The 27,689-nt window shown below is 40.5% G+C and overlaps 1 long non-coding RNA gene across 1 annotated transcript in view; it reads right to left on the reverse strand.

Annotated features, from left to right (window-relative positions):
- Positions 1–14,025: 14,025 nt before the first annotated feature.
- The window catches only part of LOC110079202 (uncharacterized), an 80,273-nt gene continuing 66,609 nt past the window's right edge, over positions 14,026–27,689 (reverse strand). The window contains exon 4 of the long non-coding RNA XR_012086297.2: positions 14,026–20,820. This is a non-coding gene — a long non-coding RNA (uncharacterized LOC110079202). The remainder of the gene's footprint in view (positions 20,821–27,689) is intronic.

Genomic DNA, 27,689 nt, shown 5'->3' on the forward strand with positions numbered 1-27,689 from the left:
TGGCCATCATCAGGCATTGATTGGAATCTTCTGTCTAAGACAGTATAGAGACATTATTGGTAGCTGGAGTTACTCAGAGGAACTTTGTGTGTCTACTGCTGTTACTCAATAGAAGGTTGTTTTCAAAATGATTGTTAATCTTCTGTGATATAGCCAGTTGAACATAGCCACCCTATTATCAGCGTGAGCCTTAGTGTAGCAGTTGGTTTCATAGGGGGCTTTAGGATTGCTTTGTTAATGCTGTATATTGTATAATTTATTATATGATACATGAAGTAGTCAGAAGATAGACTTATCTGAATTTCTGAGTTATGAGTAGAATGCTGCTATTGACATTTTACAGTTTTACAATAAACTCTTCAAAATGTTCAATCTTTAAAAAAAATATAGAATAAATGTTGCAAATCCCAGTATTCTATTAATTAGCCTCTAGGTGGTGCCATTGTCATTATAATGCTTGTTTACAAAACCTGTGTTCCCGGTAGGTCATCATTGGAAAAGATACTGTATCAAAAAACAAAACTGCCAGTGTTGTGATGTCCTTATACAAATTCACAGTGGAGGTTTCACCAGACATGGAACATTCTGTCTAGTTACCACATTTGGGACCTTTAAGCTTAGACGAAAGCATTGATGAGGGGGGAATGATAGGAGTGTATAAAATTATGCATGGCATGGAGGAGGGGATGATGCTATCTCATAATAACAGAACTTGGGGTTATCCTCTTCAAGCCGAATGGGTCAGGACAGGCAAAATGTACCGCAGGTACTTGACACTGATAAATTTCCTACCTTAGGATGCCATGACAGCTAGCAACGTGGATGGCTTTAAAAGAGTAACAGGCAAAGTTACAAGGTATTAAATTATTTATGCAGCTTCTAGTTGCTGTATATTACCTCCAGCAACAAAGATAGTATATTCCTCCAGTTATTAGAGAAGATGAGCTCTTGCCCTTGTGGGCTTCCTATAAACCATTGTGTGGCCACTTTGCAAACCATAGACTATAGATCTGTGGTCTAATCCAGCAGAACTCTTAAATTCTTATGTATTATGGATGATTTTGAAAATCAGGAGGAAGCAGTGGCAGTAACATAGAATATATGCACCTTGCTGCTATAGCTGCACTCTCTTCCTTTTCGTCAACCTTTCTCATCATGCTGGGACCATTTTTGAATTTGCTAACAAGTTGCCACATAGTGGCAGTGTAGGATTATGTGAGCCAAATCAAAACTGACTTCACTCAGTGTTGATTAATGATAAACAGGAACTAAGCTTGTCTATCTAGGTGACTAATTATGTAGCCATAGTAATGCTTTCTGACAGACATTGATTTGATGTGTAAATGTTGTAAGGCTCCCAGAGACCTATCTATCTATCAATCAATCAATCAATCAATCAATCAATCAATCAATCAATCAATCAATCAATCAATCAATCAATCAATCAATCAATCAATCAATTAATAAATTAATAAATTTTGATTATCGTGCAGATTCCTGATGCATTGTATCAATGGTTCTTAACCTTTCTTTACCACAGACCCTCTTTAAATATATCTTGTTACTGTGGATCACCAAGACTTAACTCAAGATTTAAAACACTAAAGTGCATCACATTTTTATTTAAAGTTTCTCATGAAGGATCCTCAGATTTGGAGAGAAGGGAGAAATAAGTTAATTTGTTCATGCACACACTCATAATATTTTTATTGGAATGCTTTCACCCTGTTTCCCCGAAAATAAGACCTGAAAATAAGACCTAGCATAATTTTTCAGGATGGTCGTATTATAAGCCGTACCCCCAAAATAAGCCCTAGTTAAGTGAAATTCCACCCTCCACCATTGTGCAGTATTATGCAGCAATCAGAAGAAGATAACATGGCTGTATTTGAATAAATGTAGATTGTTGTACATGAAAATAAAATAAAACATCCCCTGAAAGGAAGTCCTAATGCATTTTTGGAGGAAAAATTAATATAAGACCCTGTCTTATTTTCAGCGAAACATGGTATACAAATTTAAAATCCTCATCATAATCTTTAATTCTTGCTGGAGAAGAACATAAAATCATTAATATGACACACCTGTACAAAACATCATATAAAAAATGAAAGCTAGAAAATGACTTGAATATAATTTGTATGAAATTGTACTTCATTGGAAATATCTCATTGTTTTGGTTCGATGGGCAATGATGCCACAATTCCAACTTTTTTGATCATTGCTTTGATCTTGTCTTCAATGTGGACAACTGTAGCCTTTTCTCCTTGAAGATTCAAACTGAGCATATTTAAATGACTGAAGATATCTAACATGCTAATTTGACTAACCAGGAAAAATCTGTCAAATTATTGCTGAAGTGAAATTTCTTCTCCATGAGAAATAGTCTTATATCTCAATTAAAACTTTACCTCTTGATAGCCAACAAATCTCACCATGTAGCAAAAGTTGGTGGCATTCACTGTCCATATCTTTGTAAAGCTGTTTAAAAAGTCCTGAATTCAGTGATTTGCTTTTTTATAAAATTAACAATTTTGACTGATTCATTTAAAGTCTGCTTTAGTTTTTCTGGCATCTTCTTAGCAACCACAGCTTCCCTATGTATGCAGCAATTTTACTGTTTTATCAATGGAACCTGATCCATCATCCAGTTATTTCTACTCTGTGTAAGCATTTGCAAAATTGTAAGGCCACTGTTGCATTCATACTTCATTGAGAGAAAGTTTCATTGAACTCAGTTGAGTAGACATGCATAGGGCTGTATTTCATGTGTATGAAATATATGAGGCCTTGAATCTATGAGCAAACAATAAATGTACACTGACATTTTACTTAGACCCAAATTTCAAAGTCAAGTAGACAAAATGTGATTCAGGCAATAGGTTTTCCACAGATATCTATTTCTTGGGGCAGGAAAACCTGGAATTAACGATGGAATTTCAAGTTTCTTACACTCCTCGCCTTGACTTTTTCTTGATTGCCAAGAAAGATTTCCTGACCCTTCCCAGCTCACTTTATCTACCAACAATTCTCATCCCCAAAATATTCAGAATTGGCTCCCTCATATGGAAACTACTTTAATTCAGCTTAATCCTCCCTGTTTCCCTCCTTTAAGACTAGAATATTGCTGATTGGGGTTTTATGTCTGGAAAATTGCAAATTCTTGCGGAGACACAGAGTCAGCAAGTTTGTTTTCTTTTTACTAACCAAGAGTAATGCTTAGTTGCAAGAACACCCTTTAAAAAAAAAAAAAAGTTTAATTGAGGAATATGGTCTACTCTATTAGTTTTACCCAGCAGTTACTTTACAGTAGAGGAAAACAATTCAGCTTATGAAAAATATGCCACCCAGTTTTTGTCTCACCCACCTCAGCGACTCCCATTTTGTGTGCTATATCCCACACTGTTCTGGAAGCTTCCCTCACCTTAAGGGGAGTTTTAAGGAGTAGGGCTGCAGTGAATAGATGGAAATTGTGTGTTTCACCTTATGCAGGTGCCAGTACTAGTGGAAACTCACAATTGGATGCAGTCCAGTGTATTTACAACACTTCTAACATCATGTATATAAATTATTTGAATTGTGCTGCTCTTGTACCCATAATTCAGAGGACTGTAAGCAATCTTATATAGGTACATGTGTGCTATATTTTTAGTCTAGGTTTGATTTTTCATTTTATCTTGGACTGACTTTCAAAAGTAACATTACTAATCTAGTAACATTACTCAAAGCACTTTGCTTTACTTGAGTGTGATTCACTGAAAAACATACAGGTTTTTAAGCTATGATATTGTGCCATTTAAGGCTAATGGATAAGATCTTGCATTCCTTTTCCTGTGCTATTCTCTTGGTCCTCCTCTGCTATGTTCTTTTCTGCCTGTCCCTTCAGTTAAAAGCCAAAAGAAAATCAGAACACTTTCAGTACAGAATAATAATAGTAATTTTAGAACTGCTGAGGTGGAAGGGACCCTATGGGCCATCAAGTCCAGCCCCTTGTCAAGGAAGCACAGTGGGGCATCAGACTCCCAATCCAGATATCTAAACCATTGAGCTGTTCAGCAGTTTGTTCTAGTAATGTTTTTGGCATAGTTGGTAGTTTGTTCATAGGTGTTGTTTTTCATGCAGCAACTTTAACAGGAGGAGATGATGGCGAAATATATCATTTACCAAAAAATGGCATAAAGGGACAGGTTTTGTTTGTTTTTATAGCATTATGCTAGGTCAGATAAAATGATCAATGTAAGCGATCTGAAGCCAAATCTTTGAGTAGGTTCTGATAGAAACTTCATATCCCATTTACAGGCACATATTTTAAGAAGTTAAGTGCATAATGATTTCCATGAATGTCACTAGGTATTTGGTTTTCATAGGATCATTTCTGAAATGATCCAATGAGCACCAGGTGCTGGCTGTTATTCAGGCATGACCGGAGTATGATTCAATTCCCTGGATAACTTTGCTTTTGAGAAAGACAGCCACAAAACTAAGGGTAGTTAAATCTTTCCCCTCCATAACAACTCCATCTAGGTCCTACTTGTTTATGGTTTCTTTTAGGAGCACCAGGGCAGGATTTCCATCATTCTACATTATTTTAAGAGAACCTGCATGAAGCTCAAGTATTGTTCATTCTTACCCATGTGTACTGGGATTGCCTGCCTCTTTCAGTTCCCCATCAATAGAAGAGACTTAAGATTCTCTCTTGTAGTTACTGTGATTCACATTGCAATGAAATAAAATTAGGAATTTTCGTTTTCAACTCAGAGCATGAGTCCCATGTTAAAGTTTGTCCTATCAGCTGTCTGTGATCCTGAACACTTTGAATTGGTTCTGCCCCCCCTTTCTTGGACATACTGTGCATTTCTGAAAAACTTACAAAGTGGCATAAGAGTCTTTGTTACTTTAATTGCAATAGACTGAGACAACCTTTTTCTTTCTGCAAAAAATGTGGATGTGTACATGTGTCTGCACTCATGTACACACACACGCACACTCAAAATTACTTGACAGAAGCAACAAGAATACATTTTAATAAGCAAGCTAACAGCATGACTTATGCTGACCTTGTTTCATGGGACACACATTATCTATTGCTAATAATTAATTAACATGCTAATTAGCTTGAAAATATCTTGTCTTACAGGGTTTCCCAATAGATCTTTCTAAGATTATTCAAAAAAGGAAAGCAAGTGTTAAAGTCTTACAATAGAACTGAAAAAGTTAACATTTTAGAAAATAAGGAATTTTGTACAGCATTTTGTTGAAGCTCTTCATAGGTGGTATCATCATCATCATCATCATCATCATCATCATCATCATCATCATCATCATCATCATCATCATCATCATCAGATTTATATACCACCCATCTGGCACCCAGGGCCACTTTGGGTGGTTTACAACAGATAAACAATAGAATAACAAAATAATACATATACAAAATAATAATAATACAATTGGGGCATAAATCAAATATCATAAAGTGCAGTAAAACAAATACAATACAATACATTGCAGTTAAAAGCATAAAATATAAAAGACAAGAAGCACTCCACTGTTAAGAGGAAGAATTTCAAGAGATGAAGCAACTGAGCAGCAGAGTAAACTTAAATCACAACTAACTCTCTCCTTTGTGTGTACATGCTAAATAAGTATATGTTTTTAAAAAAAGGAGAGGGGGAGAGTGGACCGATGCATAGGGAACCTCGTAAGATGATTTTTTCACAAGACGACAGTTTTTGCGGAACGAATTAAAATCGTCTTGCGAGGCACCACTGTACATTCCATAAAGAAATAATAATTTGTGGCAGATATAATCTGTTGACCTTTCTATATAATTTTTAAAATGGAGTTAAGAAAACATGGAGAACTCAAGTTGTATTCTTACAATTTTTTTCAAATAACTGTATTGCATATAAAAGTAATTGCTGGAATGTTAAAGAATTTTCTATATGTACTGAGAATATGGGTTTTCTATTAAAAATAAAACTTTGCTTGACATTCATTATTTTAAACCTTATATACTTCCATTTCATTTCTCTGTGATCTGAGCTACTGGATAATCAGGAGACAGATAGCCTCTGGTTTCAATTTTTGTCCAAGATTCAGAAGACTTACCATATTTTTCCATTTATACGACCCCTCAATGTACACAACGACCCACTAATTTTGTCCCTTGCCGTTGGTGGGCAGCTGCAAGGGGTGGCTCCGCCTCCGCCACCTGATCATGTCGCCGCCTTGTCCCTTGCCTGAAGGGAGCCTGCAAGTGGGGCTGGAGGAGGCAATCCAGCAGTGGAGGCAGCAGCAGGGGGAGGCAGAGACAAAGGCAAAGGAGCAACCATGCTCGGCCGCCTCTCGCAGCTGCCCATTGACTGCTGCCGCTGTCGTCTGATCATCACCTCCTGCCAAGGCTCACCTCCAGCTCATGTCACTACCTTGTCTGCTGCCTGAAAGGAGCCTGCGAGTGGCACTGGAGGAGGCAATCTGGCGGCGGCAGCAGCAGTCAATGGGCTGCCTCAAGAGGCAGCCAAGCGCGGCTGCTCCTTTGCCTCCGCCTCCTTCTGTGTACAAAATGACCCTCAATTTTTCTTTTAATGTTTTTAGGAAAATGTGTCATTTTATACACAGAAAAATATGGTAAGTTCAAATTGGCACTTGGCTGTAAAATTCATGGGGTGACCATGGGACAAGTATACTGTCTCTCAGCCTGATCTAGCCACAGGGTTGTTTTGAAGAGCAAGTGAGGAGAAAGAAAGCCATTCATACTGCCTTCGGCTCACTGGAGAAAATGTAAAATATAAATGTAACAAATAACTAAATAACAATAATATCTGTACTTTGTTTCAAAATTAGTTAAAGTGCCCTATTGCATGATTACACTTCCTAAAGTCTTCAAATTTCCACTTGGTCTCTGCAAAATAGTGCATTGCTGCCATAGTCTGTGACATCCCCCTCAGCCATTTTGAGACAAAACACTGTTGGCTTCTTCTGAATGTAAGGTGGTGTTTCTAGTTAAAGTTCTTCTTGGTGGAGATACATTAGCTGAAATCCAACAGTGAGTCATAACTAGAGTAGGGTCACTGACTCAGTAGAACTTATAAAGGAGTTGACTTATCAAATCCCCACCGATTCAATGGGCCTATTCTTGTTGTGACTTACTGCTGGATTTCAGCCATTTTCACTTTAGAGGAATATTGGCTGGATAATGGCTAGGGGAATATTATTCTACTGTAGTAATTGTCAAGCAGAAAAGGATGTGACAGTTACATAACTGCAAAGGGTCAAGGCATTCTTCTGAAGCAGATGTGGTTTGTGAACAGAAATTTTCTGATACTGGAAGTGAATAATTATCCACATTGAATTCTAATGACAAATATGTTTATAAAATGTAATGTGATATAAAAGTGATGGATGAAGAAAAATGTAATTAGCTTGCTTAGTAATTTGCCCATAGTCTTCTCAATACTTACATGTTTTTTCATGTTTTATTCAGACCACTTGAATGTAATGGATCAGACTTGCCTTCCATGCAAAGTTAAATAGAAACGACTGTAATAAAAATAACAAAATGAAGGCTATAAAATTGGAAAGTGGGTATAAATTGTGTACTTTATGCCACCATCATGATTTCTGCTATTGTTTTGCTTCTTTGTGCTGTAGCAATAACAAAGCAGTAAAGGAATGTACATCTAGGGTTGCCAGACATCCGGCAAAAGGAGGACATGTCCTCGTTTTTAGCTTAATGTCCTCCGTCCGGCAGGCAAAGATAAAAACCTTTAAAATGCCCAGGTTTTGTATATTTTATGTTCTAATTTTGGATGGGAGGGGGAAAGGTGGAAGGACCCCCCCGTCCCCACCCGCCTGCCCCGTTACCTGCTGCCAGAGCCGGAGTGCAGCCCTCGCCCCCTCCGGCCACTGCTGCCGCTGCTTGGCGATCTGCCATGCCCTCCCAGCCCATGTGGAGCCCAGAAAGGTATTGCGAGCAGAGCGCCACCCATTGAGCCAGGCAGGAGCAAGCAGTGCCCGAACGCATTGATGGGAAGGGGAGCGCTCGGACTGTGTGTGTTCAAAGTCCCTTTCGGGGACTCCCACTCCCACATGCCCCAGCTTTGAATTAGTGACCCTCTGTAGGTGATCACAGAACAAGGAAAGGCTAATGATGTGGGTGATCACAGAACAATAGGAAGGCAATTAGCCTTAGAGAAGTTGCAAAGAAGTTGACAAGCAGATATCAGAACCAGCGGAACCTCAAGCAATGCTGTGAGAACTCTTTTTATTAACATAGCACAATTACACAGAATGTTGAAAGAATTCAGATAGGATACTAGTTACCTAATTACCACTAGGATTGGCTGGAGAACCCTTTGATTTAATTCTCTAACTCTAAGCAGAAAGGCAAAATGAGAGGTCACCCCGCCCACTGCGAGCCGCTGCTTCTCTGCCAGGAGTGTTTGCACTCACTATAACAGATAACAACTAACAGCCTTGGGCAGGATTTTCCCACAACCCTCGGGCACCCCACCCCACCCCACCCCTGCATGCAGGCGCATGCTTGAATGGGTGAGGGAGTATGTGCTGGTGGCGGCAACAGTGGCAACCTGGGAGTTTTTTTTAAATTTTACAAAAAAATTATTTTACTCCTCACTGCCCTCCGCAGGAAATTTAAATGCAGCCGCTGGTGCTGGTTCTGGTTCTAGAGGCACCAGCAATGGCAACGGCCTGCTGAAGTTGGTGAGGAGCACTGACCCTGGCCTCGTTGGAGCCCGCCGGGAGGAAGAGCAGCCAGAGCACCCGGCCATGCTCTGCCTCCTGCCTCTTGGCTACCTTGCCATCACTGCCGCCAGGCCACAAAGACAGAACTCCTGCCCCGGCCCCGCACACACTCCCATCTCCACAGCTGCTTTGCACGCGGGTGCGCTTGCGTGAAGGGGTGAGGGAACGTTCACACTGGCACTGGCACGCATATGTGCAAAGCAGCTGTGGGGAGGGGAGTGCATGCGGCAGGGCCGTGGCAGTGGGAGGTCTGTCTTCATGGCCCAGTTGAGGTCAAGCCATGGACCAGCAATGGGCCGTGGATCGGGGGTGATGACTTCTACACTAAGAGATATTAATTGGCAGCTTTTGTAATAAAATTGTATTGATAGCGGGTTTAATCCGGAACGATTCAAATGAAACATTCAATACGTCCTCCTCTGTCCTCTTTTTTTTTTTTTTTTTTGGCTTTCTATGTCCTCCTTTTGGTACCCATGTATCTGGCAACCCTATGTACATCCCGTTAGTCTCAGGCTGTTTTGGAGCAATGTGCTTCCAGGTTACTTACTAAAGAGGAAAATCTAGAAGTGTTAACAAATTGTAATGACCATATAGGCAGGCCTATGCTGGTCTTTTGGCTGACAATTCAAGTGAACTAGCGGTGCAGGATTATCATGAACAGCAAATGACTGTGCAGGGCTGGCCCTGCCATTAGGCAGAGTGAGGCTGAAGAATTTGAGTGCCATGAAAGGGTGACAAATGGCCGCCCTGCCACTGGATTTTTACTGCTGCCCTGATTTTCAGAAGCCAAAGACTTCCCTCCCCCCGCCGCCACCACCAAATCCTGCAGCCCACAACAACTTCCTAACAATGAAAGATATGCTTTGAATTTCTGGTAAAATTCTTTTTTGCTATGCAATAGAAGTACAGATATCTACAGAGGAGAATGCCTACAAGTTCCCCAGAGTCCACCCTTTCTCATTAACTGGCAGTTAAAGTCTCAATAACTCACTCTGAGACATTTGTAGGAGAAGAATAAAAAACATTTCTCTAGGTACAGTTGCCTGTAATTACAGACTTGTACATTCTGCTTTCTTTACTGCACAAATAATGCCAGAAATTTAAGAAATCCACCATGCCTAGTTATGTCTAGGGGGACGCTGCGTGGGGGGGGGTAGGGGCGAGTAGACGCTGTCTAGAGGGCGGGGTATAAATCGAATGAATGAATGAATAAATGAATAAATAAATAAATAAATGTCCTCAGCCTCGTATGGCATAAGTTACATATAGGCTTACTCCCTAAATGAAGCCGGAGGCTGCTTACATTTACAAGAGCTGAACAGGGCAGTTGAGGACAGGACATTTTGGAGATTGCTGTATTCATAGGGTCGCCAGAAGTTGGAAGTGACTTGATGGCACATAACAGCAACAACAAATCTGATTCAAGATTCAAAGTTATAGAATGTGCCTATATAGACCAGAGATAGCAAAATATGGCTTGTACCCTGTTTTTACAGTTTCAGCCACTGAATTTAGTGGCAGATATAATGGTACTAGAAAACTTTTAAACTGAATTTTTATTCTAAAACAATGTATATGGTGACTGTGTACTTCTTTTACAAGTAGAATGGTAGTCATAGAAACCACCATAAACTGCTATCTTCTTTCAAACCCAGCATTTCATTTAAATCAGCAATTTATTTATTTATTTATTTATTTATTTATTTATTTATTTATTTATTTATTTATTTATTTATTTATTTATTTATTTATTTATTTATTGTATTTATACCCCGCCTATCTAGTCATTTCGACCACTCTCTCCCAGTGCTGAATCCAAGCACTGTATCAGAGGAAAGCCTGGGGCCTGAAGGAGATGCTGTTCGTAGGCGGGTGGAATTGCCCCCCCCCCAAACCCTGAAATCACCATCTTAGTACAAACACTTGCAAGATCAATGCATACCTGAGCTTTTCTTCTTCTTCACATGTCACTTTTGAAGCTTGGGGGAGAAGAGTTGACCTGCGTGGATGTAAAGTCTTTCTCAGCATGGTTGTTCTGGGTTTTCCGGGTCTCTTTGGCCGTGTTCTGAAGGTTGTTCTTCCTAACATTTCGACAGTCTCTGTGCCGGCCACAGAGACTGGCGAAATGTTAGGAAGAACAACCTTCAGAACACGGCCAAAGAGCCCGGAAAACCCACAATGACCATTAGATCCCAGCCGTGAAAGCCTTCTTTCTCAGCATGTTCAGTTTTAGGTAAAGTTTGTTGTTGTTGTTGTTAGGATGTTCAGTTAAATGTACGTTTGCAGTCTTTATTACTGAGGTAATAGTGAAGCCTTGGCATGCATACCTTGGCCAGGCCCAAGTATGGCTGTACCTTCAAAGTGTTATAGATTATTACTTTTTCTTGTCAATTACTGTCTTCCTCCATGCTAGCCAGGGAGCAATTCAGTGACTGAAACAATTCCTGTTTGGCAAGCGCTTTAGGGTTATTCACAACTGAAGGCACCATATAAATTTAAAGCGCTGTTACAAATGCAGGCTCTGATGAGGCGCTAAACAAAACCATTTCTATATAAAATGTTTTCAGTCACATATTTTCCTCCATCAACATTTCTGGTAAGATTTTATGAGGACAAAGCTAATTTTTGTGGTCAGCTGTATACTTTTATTCTAAGCTGAACTGGCTACAGAGTTATGGAATGGAACTACTGCTGCTTAATGGTTCCCAGACATTGGGAATGGTAGTTATTGTTCACAATTTTTCATGGAAGAAAGGAAGGCAATGAAATGAAAATAAATGTCATACCTGCCTTGTTAAGATGCTATAACAGTCTTATTTCTTATTAAAATGATTTTCCTAATACTGCGCTTAGTTCATTTCACGTATTTTATTTATGTCCATTTGATGCAAGTGTGACAGCACTGGTGTGACTTAGAAATTGCTAAAAAGAAGGGACAAACTGGTCTGTTCATATTTTGCTGATATTAAAAATCCTGGAGTGATGCACTTGCATGTAAGAAAGGTTTTCTGATTGATACCTTAATTCTATCTATCGATCGATCGATCGATCGATCGATCGATCGATCGATCGATCGATCTATTGATGGATGGATGGATGGATGGATGGATGGATGGATGGATGGATGGATGGATGGATGGATGGATGGATGGATAGATAGATAGATAGATAGATAGATAGATAGATAGATAGATAGATAGATAGATAGATAGATAGATAGATAGATAGATAGATAGATAGATAGATAGATAGATAGTGGCGGAGGGTTGGAGCTGTAATACAGAAGACCTACAATGAATGGTTTGGTAGTTTTGAAAAAGTTAACTCTGAAAGAGCGTGGATTCCTGCCTGCATTTAGCCGCCTCTTGAGTCCCATTTGCTGGCAGTCGGTTGGATTGCAATTATTGCATAGTTTTAAATTCTTTTGATAGCTATGTGTCAGTAGGACTTATGACCTTTGAATAATGTCAAGGTCTGTGTTTCACTCTTATTTTATATTCACATGAACTGAATGTTTTAGTTCCCCAGAGGTCTATTTATTGCAGAATCCGCACAGTACTAGATCCAAAAGGTAGGTATTTGTAGCCCTGTCCAGTCTGAACAGTTGTAATAAGGGGTGTACATCCACTTTAACATCCATTTTAGAATTCCAGACTAAATTGGCCCAATTTGGACTGATTTGTATGAGTCTAGATTGAAGTAGAACTAGATTTGGTTCGAGAGCACATGGAGCAGAGTGCAAACTAACTCAGTGTGGTTAGATGCAGGAAAAACTATGTTTGAAATTGATTTTTTAAAAGGTACTACACAAAGTATATGGAAGCACAGAGGGGTTTTTTGCCTCTGAATTTTGTTGTTATTGTAAAGTAAGATATTTTGCTCAGCTGTGAAAGGGTCATTTATTTTTAATCAGTTGTGAAATCAATTTATTTTCAACCTTATGTGAGACCAGAGGCGAGGCGATTGAAGCTCTCGCCGGAGTGTTGTCCTCCCCTAGAAAGGAACAAGAGACCCAGACTGAGGCTGCAACTCCCTGTGTCGTGACCAGGCATCAGGGAGTAGACACCTGTGAGCTAGAACAGGGTATGACAAGACTCTCAGTCGCCACCCAAACAGGGTCGGAAAAGGTGGGAACAGTAGAAAGAGGAAGACGGTTGAGGCGGAAACGGGGATATAAAAAGGGAACTAGATGCCATACCCAGGGGTTGGGAGTTAATATGGATTGAATATCCCTGGATGGGGAAATGTGAAAAAGTAAGAGTGCCTCGGGAGGAGGCCGATTATAGAAGGAGATGGGGTCTACCCCAAACACCCTCGTATTGGGGAGAAACCGAGGCTAGAGAGTGGCGTAGGCGTCTGAGAGATGAGAAGGAAGCAGTAGAGAGGGAAGAAAGAGAGAGACGGGCATGGCATCTGGAGGAGGCTCGCCGGAGGAGGTATTTTCTGGACCCTGGGACCCCTACACGGAGAGAACTGACCCCTTCAACTTGGAGGGAAGAGATGAAGAAACCCTTGCCTTGATAGACGTCGGTGCGGACAACCGGGACCATGGAGACACTAATCCCTTTGTTAAAGGTCCCTGGTATGAATCAGGTTACAACCCCTTTTTACAAGATTTATGGACACCCTCGTTTGACCAGTTGGCGGTGAGAGACAAAGCTACTAACAAGTTTAATGTTGACAGTTCTTTATTCAATGTCCAAATAAACCCCAGTTCTGATTTTTCAAAAGATGAGCAGCCTGTGTTTGTGTCCCATCAGCCTGAGGCTAAAATCGAATCCTCACACCATATTGTCATGCGAGAACACCACTGTCAGTTTAAATTGTGTCTATGGAGTTTGTCACTCACTGGTGTGCCTTCCCTGTTCCCTCTTCTTCTCCATCCCCTGTGTGTACTCATATGTGTGTGTCCCTCCTTTAGTCAATTATTTTACATAGCTTTCCCTTGATCTGCAGGATGTAGCAGATTATATCACTGTAGGCAGAGCTGGGTTTGCTGATTGCCTTGAGTCTTTATCTGTCCTCCTTCCGATGGCTTTATCTTGTGTATTAGAGTACTATGGCTTAATCTTATAATCAATAATTTGTTTATTGAGTGTGAATCAATGTGGTTCATTTTCCCTCACTGTCCCATGGCCCTAATTGTTGTTAAATGTCTGATTAGGTTTTTTCATTGTGGTTTATTTTTTAAAAATAATTTTTTTATTTCTTGTTCTGTGTGGGGGCACATGTGTACAATTGCACATTTATCCGAATTAATTTTTTTTACAAAGCACATTTATTATGACTGTATTGTACATTCAGTTCTCGTTGTGAACATGAAACCAAATGAGCAGGGGTGAATTGCCACGGCTTTGCAGCTCTGACAGCTGACTCAAGTACCTTAAGAGTCACCACCAAACATTTTTGCTCAGGATAAAGGCAGAACATTTCCAGCAAATAGGTAGCAATGGCAAGAAGTGTGATATAGGAACAAAATGCTGAATCTGCACCCTGCAAGAATCTTGTGCAAGTAATCAAAGAGCAAATGAACTGGGGAACACAGAGTGGCATGAGATTAAAGTTTCCCAGTCCACATCACAAAGGTCTGATGGGGTCAGTGCACAATTACACGCTTACTCTGCTCTTCAGTTCAGTACTTCATTTCCAAGCTTTATGGGGTCTATCATGCTTTTTGGGGTCTATCATGATGCCTGGAGCAAGGGTATGTCAATCTAGAAATCTGTGTTGGTTAAACTACTTTAGCTGCCTGCTGCTCTGCACTGTCTCACCATTTTGTCTACCTAATTCTGCTGTGCACTGCTGTCTCCCATATGGCTGTCCAGTGCCCACCAAGCTCCCTTTCAGTGAACTATTTTAGTTCACTGACTCTTTCAAATAGCTGTAGGTGCTGCCAATATTGTGGAGACAGTGAGAGACCAAAGGAAGCATAAGTTGGTTAGATCAAGCAATTGGTGGAATGTAGATACTTTTAAAATTGTATTATTATTATTATTTTTTAAATGCTGGCTTTAAAAGAGCCGAGTGTGCAAAACCCAGAAGCTAGCTGCCTGAAATCTGGCAGGTTTCTTAACGACTTTCGATTCAGGGCAGAACTCAATTGGACAGAGTCTAAATCACTTTGAATCAAATCAAGATTTATTACAAGGAACTGAATCAGGCTCCAAACCAAATTGGTGTACTTTTGTTCTATCCATTAAAAAAAAAAACACACACACAAACAAGACAAAAATGTCCCATGCCATTTTTGGATGAGCCACAATGCTGCAAAGTAGAACTCATATAGTTATGCTAACCCATTTGTTTGGAGATAGAGAACACAACAGAATTCTCACTGGGTTCAAGAATTGTGACATGGGTGCATTTAACCCAAAACATTTTAATCCTCACTGGCATTCTCAGGAGTATCAGGAGTTGCCCCCACACAATACACATTGTTTTATTCTGATGTATGAGTGTTAGGTTGTGTATTCTGAACTCATCTGAGACAGTTAAAAGAGATTTACGTGCACAGTGATTTATGTCAGATTTTCAAAGTGCAAGATACTAGCTAGTTCCCAAGGAGCTTTCTTCTACATTGTTCTGCAGCACTAAGAAAGCAGGGAAATTTTGGGTGGAGGGTAAGGAAATTATTAGATCAGTATAGCAGGCCACAATGCAAACATTAGGATGACAATGGTGAATGCGTCATATAACACTGGCCTTCATTGGTTATACTGGTTGCCACTTTCCTTCTGGACTTTTAAATTTCTGTCTTTAAAGCTGGATGTGGTTTAGTTATCAATTATTAAAAGCCTGACTTTTGCCCACATGATTCTGCTGGATATTTAGGACTGTCATTTCAGGCTCTGACTGCTGGTGTTCAGTTAAATGAGGTCCGTTTTACTGGTACCAGTGATGGGACCTTTTCCATAGCAGCAGCTCTGTTATGAAATCCTGCCCTTGGGGAACTCAGGCAAGGCCTCTTTCTATGCTTTGAAAACCATTCTTATTGAGGAAGGTATTTTATTAGTAGTAATTTAATCTGTATGTGTTCACTGGCAGTATTCTTCATACAAGCCAGGGGAGCAGAAAGAGGATGCTCCAGAGTGGCAGTCTGATAGAGGTTTAGATGACAGCAATGTTCAGATGAGGTACAGATAGCTCATCACTAGAACAGGGAATTCTTTATCTGCTGAAACATCTGAATGTCACAGGAGCAACTTTTTCATACTTCCTGTAGTCCACAAATTAAATTGCTTTGTTTCATGATTGGTCATTGGGAGCTAAGAACAGGTGTCATTTCCAAGTATGGTTACTCAGTAATAAAGGCTTGCTGAATCTAATTTCTGGAACATTAAAAGATTCTGTCTTCATATACCGTATAGAGCAATCTGTAGCCGGGGACTGGGAAAATAGTCAGCATGGATGTAAAAACAACAGTCAAACCCAAATCCCTGTGTCTGCTTGAAGTAAATGTAAAAATACTGAGAGATAGTTGAACATGCTTTGTTCAGCCCCCAACACTGTGATGATAACAATGCTTCTTGAGAAGAGGCCAAAAGACAATGTGGAACAAGTCAAAGAGCTCATGATTTTCCCTATGGGATGAGGCTAATTTGTTCCAACGTTCTGTAACTCTGGGCTTCCGGAGAGCTTACAAACAAGTCAGGACAGTGATGGGTGAACCCCTCTGTTGCTACCCCCCCCAATACTGCTAGCCCCTTCCCTGAAATCTAGTACTTAAAGGTGCATTGACTTGGAAAAACAGAATTTCTGTAAGCAACAGCACACCTTATGCCTGAGGGGCACTGTTTCCCCCATGCAATCATTTTATAAGAGCAGAGGGTCCAGTCTTTCCATCTCAATAGCCTTGGATGATTTTTTTTTTAAAGACTCAAACAGATACCATGCTAACAGTCTTTTTTAAAAAAAGGACTGGAGCAGAAGCCTTGCTAAATAAGAATGGAACTTACTGGGTGGGGATTGGATGCCCAGGACACAGATAACACCATCTCAGCGCTTTCAGCGACAAATGAGTTGCTGCAGGACAAAGCATTTCTGTGAGAAACAAGCTAGGAAGCAGAATCAGTAGGGAAGAGGTCTGTACTTTCATATTTTCTTTTAATGCTTAGAAAACCCTGCGCATGATGTGTCTAAAGATCCAGGGAGATGTTTATCTTGGATGTGGCAGCAAAATTTTCAACGGTTCCAGGCTAATCCTAGACATCTGGAATTCTAATGTGAATTTAGGCTTCGATCTTCCTTATTTCAGCTGATACAAAGCTACCTTTGAGCTCAAACATGGCTATTATTTAACTCCCTTGAAAGCAGCACATTTTGATAAGAGCCGGCATCTGAATTACATTAAAAACACACACACACACACACACAACCCTTTGGCTGTATTCCAGCAATATTCCCACAATTACTGTTATTAGCGTTGTTAATGCAGGCATGGATTTAGAGTCTCGTAATGCTTCTGTGGCAGGTTCTGATAAAGAAAGACTTCTCATGTGTTTCTGATTATAGGTCTTGTATGCATTTTGTCTAACGGGCACTTTCAAGGTAAACTGCCCCCCCCCCCAAAAATACACACTGTGTTGGCTACAGGCTGCATTGTAGAAATATTTGGATCTGCACGGCCTGTCTGTGAATTGTGTTTCAAATGTTCTATCAGGTTAGATGATATAAGTCTTCTTTTGGCTCTCGACAGTGTTGTGTTATATAATAGGGCTTGTATGTGTGTCAGATAAGAAGTATGCCCTCAAATTATAAAAGTTCTTGGATAGAGATGGGCACAAACTGAACTAAAAACTAGAAAAAACAATGAATCGGGTAGGTAGGTTCATGGTTTGGTTCACGACCCAGTTTAGGGATCCTGTTTTGCTGAAGCAAAATGAAGTGCCAAACCTTTCCCCCCTTGGTTTTGCTTTGGCAAAAAAGATCCCCGCTCGCCCCCTTCCCACTGCCCCTGTCGCCTCCCTACCTGGTCATAAGAACATAAGAAGAGCCCTGCTGGATCAGGCCAAGGGCCTATCTAGTCCAGCTTCCTGTACTATCTCTCAGTGGCCCCACCAGATGCCTCTGGGAGCACACGAGGCAACTTAGATCCCCGTCTCCTGATCCCCCTCCCCTGCATCTGGCATTTTTAAGTACCTTCCTTTTAAACCCAAAGATTATACATCCCCATCATGGCTTGTAACCTGAGATGGACTTTTCCTCCAGGACTCTATCCAGGCCCATTTTAAAGGCGTCTAAGGCCAGATATCATCACCATGTCCTGTGGTAAGGTGTTCCACAGATTAACAACATGATGTGTAAAGAAATATTTTCTTTTGTCTGTTCTTACTCTCCCAACACTCAGTTGGAGTGGATGTCCCCTGGTTCTGTTACTGTGTGAGAGGGAAAAGAGCTTCCCTCTATCCACTTGATTCATCCCCTGCATAATTTTATATGTCTCAGTCATGTCCCCCCTCAGGTCCCTTTTCTCTAGACTAAAGAGCCCCAAACACTCTAGCCTTTCCTCATAAGGGAGGTGCCCCAGCCCAGTCATCATTTCAGTCGCTCTCTTCTGCACCTTTTTCAGTTCCACTATATCTTTTTTGAGGTGCTGCAACCAGAACTGTCCTTCCTCTGCCACCTCTGTCAGGAGATAGCGGACTGGCTTCCCTTCCAGGAGCTGGGCCTGCTGCCTCTGCACAGGCACACACAGTGCAGCTGATCAGGGCAATCAGCTAGGGGTTTGATGCATGGCAGAAGGCAGCACCTGGGCTCCTGGAAGATGGTGCAGTGATGGTGGCGATGGCAGGAGCAGCAGTGGAGCAGTGGTGACAGCAAAAGTGGTGGGGCATTAGTGGCAGTAGTGGTGCGATATCAGCTGCTGCACATTGGTGTTATGGGAGCTGGTAACCCCCTCCCCCACCCACTGTGCACAAACCAAAAAGTGAACCACAAACTGGTTTGGTTTTCCTCTTGGTTCATGGTGGTTCATGGCTAACCACAAGCCATCACAAACTACCATTTTTCAGGTTCGTGCCCATCTCTATTCATGGACCTAATCACTCTTGGGTGATTCATGCGGGAGAGGCAGCAGTCGAGCTAGGCTGTAGCAAATGCTCTGTGATCATTTTCTGCCCTGTCATTTACACTTAACATTTTCAGTTTGTTAGTAGATACTGAAGATCTCCATGACTCATGCTGAATCATTTCCTAGTGAATGAGTAATTGTGCAGAGATTGGACATTTATGTGCTGGGTAACACATGATAAGAGATCTTATATTCTTTAGCATATTGCTTCCATTTTGTAGGTACTGAAGATGGAGCTTCAGAGCTTAGAATAAACTATTTTTTTGAACTACAAGGCCTAGCCACACTGAGCCACTAAGGCCAGTAGTGCTGGATTTGGAGGTCTTGGAACTGTAGTCTGAAAATATAGTTTTTTTAAACTCTGAGAGCACCATAACTGGAGGCGAGGGAAGAAAATGTACACTTTGTGTTTGAATGCCTTTGGAACTTTGTTCATATATACCTGGAGCTTTGTCAATAATGGGTACTGATATCTATAAGTAGGACAGAAAATTATGGAGAAGGAGTTCTTGTGGAACCACAAAAAGGAACATATGATTTGCCTCATGCCAAATGGGAAATACATGTCACAGATAACTTGTGTGCAAGGCCACCCTGCTACTTGTACAAAACAAGTTTGTACTCTAAGTAAAAGCGACAATTCAGTACACAAGAGATTTACATTGCAATGTAGTAGACAATGTTTCACATTGACTCAATGATAAGAATTAGGAGAAAATTATCTTCGTTCACAATTGGATTCCCTATGGCTTTTTCTGTTTCTCATTTCCGTTCCAGCTGTCTAATTGTAATGCTGGTGTTCATCCGTGTGTGCTGACATGTATCAAGAGCCGATTCTTAACGTTGCAAGGCATGCATACAGTTAATTAGAAGTGAATGGGATATTACATCAAAGGACTTCAAAATATGAAGTTAAAATGGCAATAATTACCTTGCTCTTTGATTCTGAAATGGGCCAGCTGAGGAGACATAGGAGGTTAATTTCAGTGCATGTTGAAAAAGAATAAAACAGAGTTGTGCTTGCACTTGTACCAACAACCTTATAATTCTTTGTGATAATAATTCTGTACCCCAAACTACAAGCTTCTATGGAAATTATGCCTATGATTTGGGGCTTGTTGCCTGTTCCCACATGAATTAAGAAAATCTTGTGCTTCCAAATGCTATTATGTTCTTCCTACCTTACAGCTGTTGAGATGGAAGGATATAATTTGTGGTTGCAAGCCATCTGGGAAACCAAATAAACTCTAGTTGCCCAGTTGTTGATTTAAGAGCACAGGAAGCTGCCTTGTATAGAACAATTAGTCCATCTAGCCCATTGTTTCCCAACCTTGGGTAATCCAGGTGTTCTTGGACTGCAGCTTCCAGAAACCCTGGCCAGCATAGCTGGTGATGAAGGCTTCTGGGAATTGTAGTCCAAGAACAACTGGGCTATTTAAGGTTGAGAACCACTGGGTTAGCCGAGTACTGTCATCTCTGACTGGCGGCAGTTGTCTAGTTTTTTTCTTCTTCGTTTCTCCTAGCCCTAACCAGAGTATATTCCAGTGGTCTCCCGTGCAGGTCCTAAACCAGGCCCAATTGAAGTTAGGCTCCGATGTCATGTGAATTTGGAGATGTTCAAGGTGGTAGGGCAGCCTTTCCTCTGTTGAGGCTGCTGTCAATGCATCTCCTTTGGATACTACTACTGTACCCCAGGGAGTTGGCAAGGTGGAAGCCAGTGATGGACATAACCAGAGATACACCTTTCTCTGTCTTTTCTGAACTCGATGCCTAGAGATACTGAAGAAGGCACAGGTTATTCTTGCTGAGGCCTGAATGTTTATTTTATTTTATTTAAAATATTTACATGCCACCTTTCTCCCAAAGGATCCAAGGCAGTGGTTGTTGTGGGTTTTTCTGGCTCTTTGGCCATGTTCTGAAGGTTGTTCTCCGGTCTCTGTGGCCGGCATCTTCAGAGGACAGCACTCTGTGCTGATCTAAGGCAGCTTACAGTATTAAAAGAAACCAAGTTAAAAGCCAAATAATAAATTATTACAATTTTTTTTAAAAAAAACATTAAATAACTATCATACTACTAATAAGAACACTATTGAATGATAAGTAAAATACTGAATAAAATGTTCCCTTTAAAAAGCCTGCTTGGTCAAACTTCATGAGGATTTCATTTGCATGAGGATTTTGAAATAAGGTTACGATAATTGCTGCATTAGGTATGGCCAGCAGCTGCAAATGGCTCTTGGGCCACATGCTGTTTACCTTGTTTCAAAACCTCTTTCCCTGTTGCCAGAATATTTTTTTGGAAATTGGGCCTTATTGTGAGAACATTTCAGTATGGAATGTTTTTTGTGCCAAAGTCAATTGATGCTACCCTGTTTCCCTGAAAATAAGACCTAACCTGAAAATAAGCCTTAGTATGATTTTTCAGGATGCTCGTAATATAAACCTTACCCCCAAAATAAGCTCTAGTTAAGTGAAACCCACCCTCCACCATTGTGCAGCAACCAGAAGAAGATGACATGACTGTATTTAAATAAATGTAGATTTTTTTACATGGAAAAAATAAAACATCCCCTGAAAAGAAGCCCTAATGCATTTTTGGAGCAAAAATTAACATAAGACCCTGTCTTATTTTCGGGGAAACACATTATTTAGTGCAAAGGCTTTTGGTACAATTAACATGTGCATGCTATGGTGCAAAGTTATTGAGTATGACCGCAATGAACCCTTTGACATATGGCTTCATGGGAGTTTGCAAAGGGCTTCTTCTATTGCTACTCTAAAAGAGACTCTACTGAACCACAGGAGGCATGATGGGAGAACAATATTGCATGTACTAGGGCCAACTCTTGAAATTGTAACCATTTTCTATAAAAAGTATCAGCCCTTCCTAACCAAGGCTCCTCCTGCTTTGCATAGATATATTTAAAAAAACTCAAACCCACCTAAACCTTTTCGGGCTCTTTGGCCGTGTTCTGATTGTTGTTCTTCCTGACGTTTCGCCAGTCTCTGTGGCCGGCATCTTCAGAGGACAGCACTCTGTGCTTCAGAGGACAGAGTGTTGTCCTCTGAAGATGCCGGCCACAGAGACTGGCGAAACGTCAGGAAGAACAACCTTCAGAACACGGCCAAAGAGCCTGAAAAACCCACAACAACCATTAGATCCCGGCCGTGAAAGCCTTCGCGAATACATACAACAGATTAGTTCTCAGTGAGGAGTAGCAAATAAGCAGATTTAGAGGTTCCTAATCTGGTCACTTCCCAAACAGGCTCTTGTGCCTGGAAAAAAAAAAGAAACTGCCATCCTGAATCCTGTTATCTGGAAGGATATTTGGCTTCAGTGGAATAAAGGTGTTGCTCGATGTGTTGTCACAGCCAAGATATTTGTTTTGTTTTGTTAAAGTCATGGCATGTACTCCCCCCCCCACTGACTAAATTTGTTCACTGAGCACACACAGAGTTAGAAAGCATTATGAAAATAATTAGTATCAATTGAGGAGGAGGAAGTATAAAGAGTAAATGAACAGAATGTACTGACTGACATTTCTACAGTTTGTCGTAAGAGCTGTTGGCACAACAGGCGATAAATGCATTGTGCAAAGAGCACTCCCGTGTAGTAAAATGTTAGGGTTTTTTTCTGTACATAGTTTGGACTTCTTGGCAATGATAAAATATGAAACATTATACAATTATGGAAAAATTCACGAGGATAATTATTTTTTATTTGAAAAACCTTGATATGAGAAGATCCAGAGATGGATCACTTGAGGGGAAAAAGAGACAAATAGATGGAGTAGTAAGCTGTGGGGGGGGCTGTCCTTTCCTGTTCCCTTGTTTCATCAGCAGCACCCTCCTTGCCCAACCTGACTAATTAGGTATAAAACCTCAACTGCAATGGAGGTAAAAAGCTGCTTTTAGGACACATACAAAGTGATGGAAAGAGAGTAAGGGTGGGTGGGGAGAGGACCCACACCACAAAATACATATTTGCCAGCCAGGTTCTACCTTAGGATAAATCAGGCCCTGAAGGAGGAATACTGCCAGCCCCTAATGTCTGCAATCAGCTTTCTATGGCTGTTCGGCAACCTTATAGAGTCTGGAACAAGTGTGATATCAGAACCCTCTTCTGAGCCATACAAAATCCTATGTATGTGTGTACAAAGCTAAGAGCAGTAAGTGAGAATTAGAACATGCACGGACAACACGTAACCTTATTTGCATTCCTCTGTATCCATCTCCTAGGTATTAGAGTTATGGACTGCTGCTAGTCATTGCCACCAATCAGGAAGTAAGGATTCCTCCTATGGCCTCATACCACTCTTTACACCCAATTCTGTGGTAACTGTCACAAAAACGACTCACTGAGTGAATGGCAAAGTTTTCCTAGTTATCCCCTCAGATAACCACCAAAGCTTCCTGTTGCCCCTCTGCAAACATTTTAATTTTCTCCCAGTGTCCTGGGCCATAGCTATAAAAATTTAGCAATTCAGTTAATCAAATAACTATTTTAAACTGAGAATTATTTGATATAAAAATGATATACGTTTCTGAACTCTTTAAACATTCTGACAAGATTTTACCTGGAAAAGTAAAGGGTATGAGGAAAGACTAAATTTAGAAACATGTATTTTTAAACTTTTTGGACTGTTGTTGATCTTTGGCCTAATATTCCACTTTCCCATTCGTTCCTCAAAAAATAAAATAAAATAAAATACTGGCTGAAATTCTGCTGTTTAATGTAGTAAGTCACAGTAGATTAGGCCCATTGAATCAATAGTGATTTGGTAAAGCAACTCCTCTGTAACTTACAATGATTCAAATGGGGCTACTCTAGTATGATTGACCATGCTAAGCAACGGGACTTCAAAAAGTATATAATATGATAGAATATAAGCAAATAACGTGGCAATGGTAATGAAAATCATGGCATGGTGGAGATGCTATTCATACCCCACTTCTGCATGTGTGCCTGGGTGTAATGTCCAGCAAACTTATGCAGGCATAACTTTATATAACGTGAAAACAAATGCAATTTCTGCCAATATGTATCTCTTTAATGTACTGTAGATTCTAATGCAGAAATCTAACTGGAACATGTTAGTTGAATTAGTTGTTGAATGATAAGTCCACACATAGCCAAATCCCAAATTCTGTCATCAACCTGAGTTGATGAAGGTGAATAAACTGAAACTTAATCTGGACAAGACAGTGGTGCTCCTGGTCAGTCAAAAGGCAAATCGGGGAATAGGGTTTCAGTCTGTGTTGGATGAGGTTACACTGCCTCTGAAAATATAGGTGCGCAGGTTATATGTGCTCCTGGATTCATCTCTGTGCCTAGATGTCTAGGTTTCAGTGGTGGCCAGGAGTGCATTTGAAAAAATTAAAATAAGTGTTACAGCTGCTCCCATTCCTGAAGAGGTCTGATCTGGCCACAGCGACACACACCTTAGTTACATCCCAGTTGGGATGTAATTCACTCAGTGGGGGACTGCCTTTGGAAACAGGTCCAAAATGCTGCAGCCAGATTGGGGTTGGTTAAAGGGATCACATAATCCCCCTGTTACAGCAGCTCCTCCTGTAACGGGAATTATGTGATCCCTACAGAACAGCAGCTGATCTGTTTCCGCAAGCAATTCAAAGTGCTGGTTTTAATTTACAAAGCTCTAAAGACAGCTTGAATCCAAGTTGTCTCAAAGATCTTATCTACCTTTATGAGCCTGCCCAGGTGTTAAGATAATCAGGGAGGCATTTCTCTTAGCTACACCACCTTCACAGGTGGGCTTTCAGACTCTGAAACTCCCTCCCATTGAAGGCCAGGTTGGTCCCATCGTTGCTGTCCTACAAGGAGGCAAAAACCTTTCTCTTCAGACAGGTTTTCCCTTAGTGACTGGCTGTCTGAGAGGCGTTTTAAAATGGGGTGGTTTTCATTCTTGTTCTTTTTAAATATGTTTTTAATATTTTTATCTAACATTGTTAATATAAAATTTATTTAATTCTTCTTAACTACGTATAGAATTTGTTCTTTTTAGCTTTCACATTTAAACAAACAAACAAATAAATGTGCTTAATATTTCAGATAAAAATATGTGAACAATTTGGTGAAGAATTACTATACTGTAGGTGAGAATTCAGTGTTAATGGTGATTGTATACACACTAGCTAGTCAGAATTGTGGACTATTGGCCATTATTGTAAATGGACAAAAGTGCTGTCCCGAGGCTAATCCTGGACATTAGGTTACAAAACAGCCCAGAGTATTTGTGCTACACTTCCAGAGTTGCCCTGTGCCTTGTACATACACACCCTAAGTTAATTAAAGTAAGCTTAGCCCAGTTATGCACCTTTCATAATTTAATGTCACTGTTCTTATTTCACTGTAGTATGGGGTCAAGGGAGAAAAGGCCAAGGGAGACAAAACTGACACAAAACTTAGGTAACAGAGTATGGGATCAGGAAGAAATGGCACAGATCAGGATTGATGCTATTTCAGTGCTGTAGTCTAGCTCTACTTGAAATATGGCTATGTCCAGAGCACCGCAGTCATTTAGTTTCATAAATAGAATGGTTTCTGAAGTTATCCATCATGTGCTCCTGTCCAACATAGGATGGTTTCTTCCTCTTTTTGACCAGAAAGAGTGAGAATTGCACAGCTGCATGTCAGTCTTGCTTGGCTTTCTCTGTGGGTGGAAGAATCTGTGTGTTGTTGATGGGAAGGGGCGTTGACAAGCATAGAAGTTGGCAGTACATGGGGATGGAGCAGCAATGAAGTAATCTTCTGTTGAGCCAAACATCTGCGATGGAAGCGCTATAATTTACGGATGAATTATACATTAATGATAAAGGGAAATGTCTGAACTTTATGTGACAATCTCATGGAAGTACACTCCTATAATCCTTTAATGCACAATTGAGTGAAACGATATTCCTGTAATCTTTTGATGTACCTAGATATGCACAATCTTGTTCCAAGTTCATTCAAGACCACTTGGCTGTTATAACAACCAAGCAGAATTATAGTTGGTTAGAATTGCATATAGATGAACAAGCACTTGATCTAGCTCCAGGGTTTCAGCTTCAAAATTAATAACATCAACACAGCTGACTCTCTAGAGTTCACTAATAGTCAGCTTACTAGGGAATGTGTTAGTTTATTGGCATTGTAAGAAAATGAATATTTGAGATGTACTTAGGGTTTCATTACTCTACGACTGCAACATTCTTTTTTGCATTATGGAAATTTCTTAAAATTACTTAAAAATTTGTAATTTTTGGAATTTACATGTTTGTTCCCTTATACAGTTCTTGTATATGCCATAATCCAGTAACAAAACCAATAAGATAAAACCCTACATTAAATAAAACCTCCAATGATGGCAGACTCCAGAAGTGGGGGACATTTATAAAGAGAAACTTAAGGGAAGATGCCCTTAAATGCTTCTTGAAACAAAAAAGTCTTTCATGTCCTCTTAAAGCCTGAGAGAGAGGAGGCCTGATGGACTTCTTCAGGAAGCCCATTCCATAAAGTAGGGGCCTCTGCCTCCCTCGGTGTAGCAACCCAGAGGACTAAGGCCTGTGATGAACAGGTGGAACAAACAGATGTTCTGAGGGAAAGACACTCTGAAAGATAATGGGGACTCAAACCATTAACACCTTATGGACTAGCACTAAAACCTTTAACCTGGCAATGAAAAAAACCAAGAGCCAGTTGAATCAGAACTGGTGAGATGTGATGAAACTTTTTCACACCTGAAACCAGTCTGGCCACCACATCATGGAACTGCTGAAATTTCTGCATCAGCTTCAGTGGCAGCCCCGTATAGGGAGTGTTACAGTAACCAGTCTTAGAGATCACCAGCGCATGGACCAATGTAGTCAGGGATCCCCATCTAGGTAGGGCTGTAACAGGGCAATATGTCTGTTGGTTAAATGTTGAGCTGGACATGGCTGAAATCTGGTACATCAGAGGAAGGAGAGGCTAGCCAGAGTCCAGGAGTAGGCTACAACAGCTGCAACACTGGAAAAAATCGTGCCTGAGGTCTAAAGGCTGGAATCATCAAGACTTCAGAACTATGACCGCCATTTTGCATGCTGTACATAACAGCACTGATTCTAGGAGAGCCTTCAGAATCCTAAAACACACACACACACACAAACACACACACAAACAGAGAGAGAGAGAGAGAGAGAGAGAAAGGAGCACTTTTTTTCCTTTTTAAAATAGCCCATGAGGATCTTTTGTATTAGCTTTTCATGAATGGAGGAAAGTATGCAATGTGTGTGTGTGATGGTTTATTTCTATGTTTTTTAAATTAGCAGAACTAGGAAACAAACCGCTTTTCATTTTTAGCACTTAGGCTAAATAATTTGAAAATATGTAAAATAAATAAATCCACAGATGTGCATTGTACAGTACTTCATACTGGACTGAAAAATGTCATCTAGTAACGTGGAAACATTTGAAGGAAATAAAGGCAAGTAGGGGGGAGAGTGTGTCAGGTCTTTGTAGGTATGGCTGTTCAAGAGGTCCTAGCATGTGACATAGTAACAGAAAGAGGCAAATATAGTTGAAAATTTTATATTATGTGACATGGATAAACAGACAAAAGAAGATATGGGCTGAATTATTGAAATCAGGCACATAGATGGATACAATATTTTGAAGCCCTTCGGGAAAAAAAACATGGTGGACCAAACTCAGTCTTTGAATATTCACTATCTGTCTGGGCTAACTGTACTGAAGCCACCATATTCTATATATAATGCTTTATTGCAGTGGCTCCCAACCATTTTTGAGTTGCAACCTGCTTTTATAATAGCCAAGTGGCTTGCAACACCCCCAGCCCCATATTTGTGCAAA

Source organism: Pogona vitticeps, chromosome 1, assembly GCF_051106095.1.
Source record: "Pogona vitticeps strain Pit_001003342236 chromosome 1, PviZW2.1, whole genome shotgun sequence".
NCBI classification, from domain to species: domain Eukaryota; kingdom Metazoa; phylum Chordata; class Lepidosauria; order Squamata; family Agamidae; genus Pogona; species Pogona vitticeps.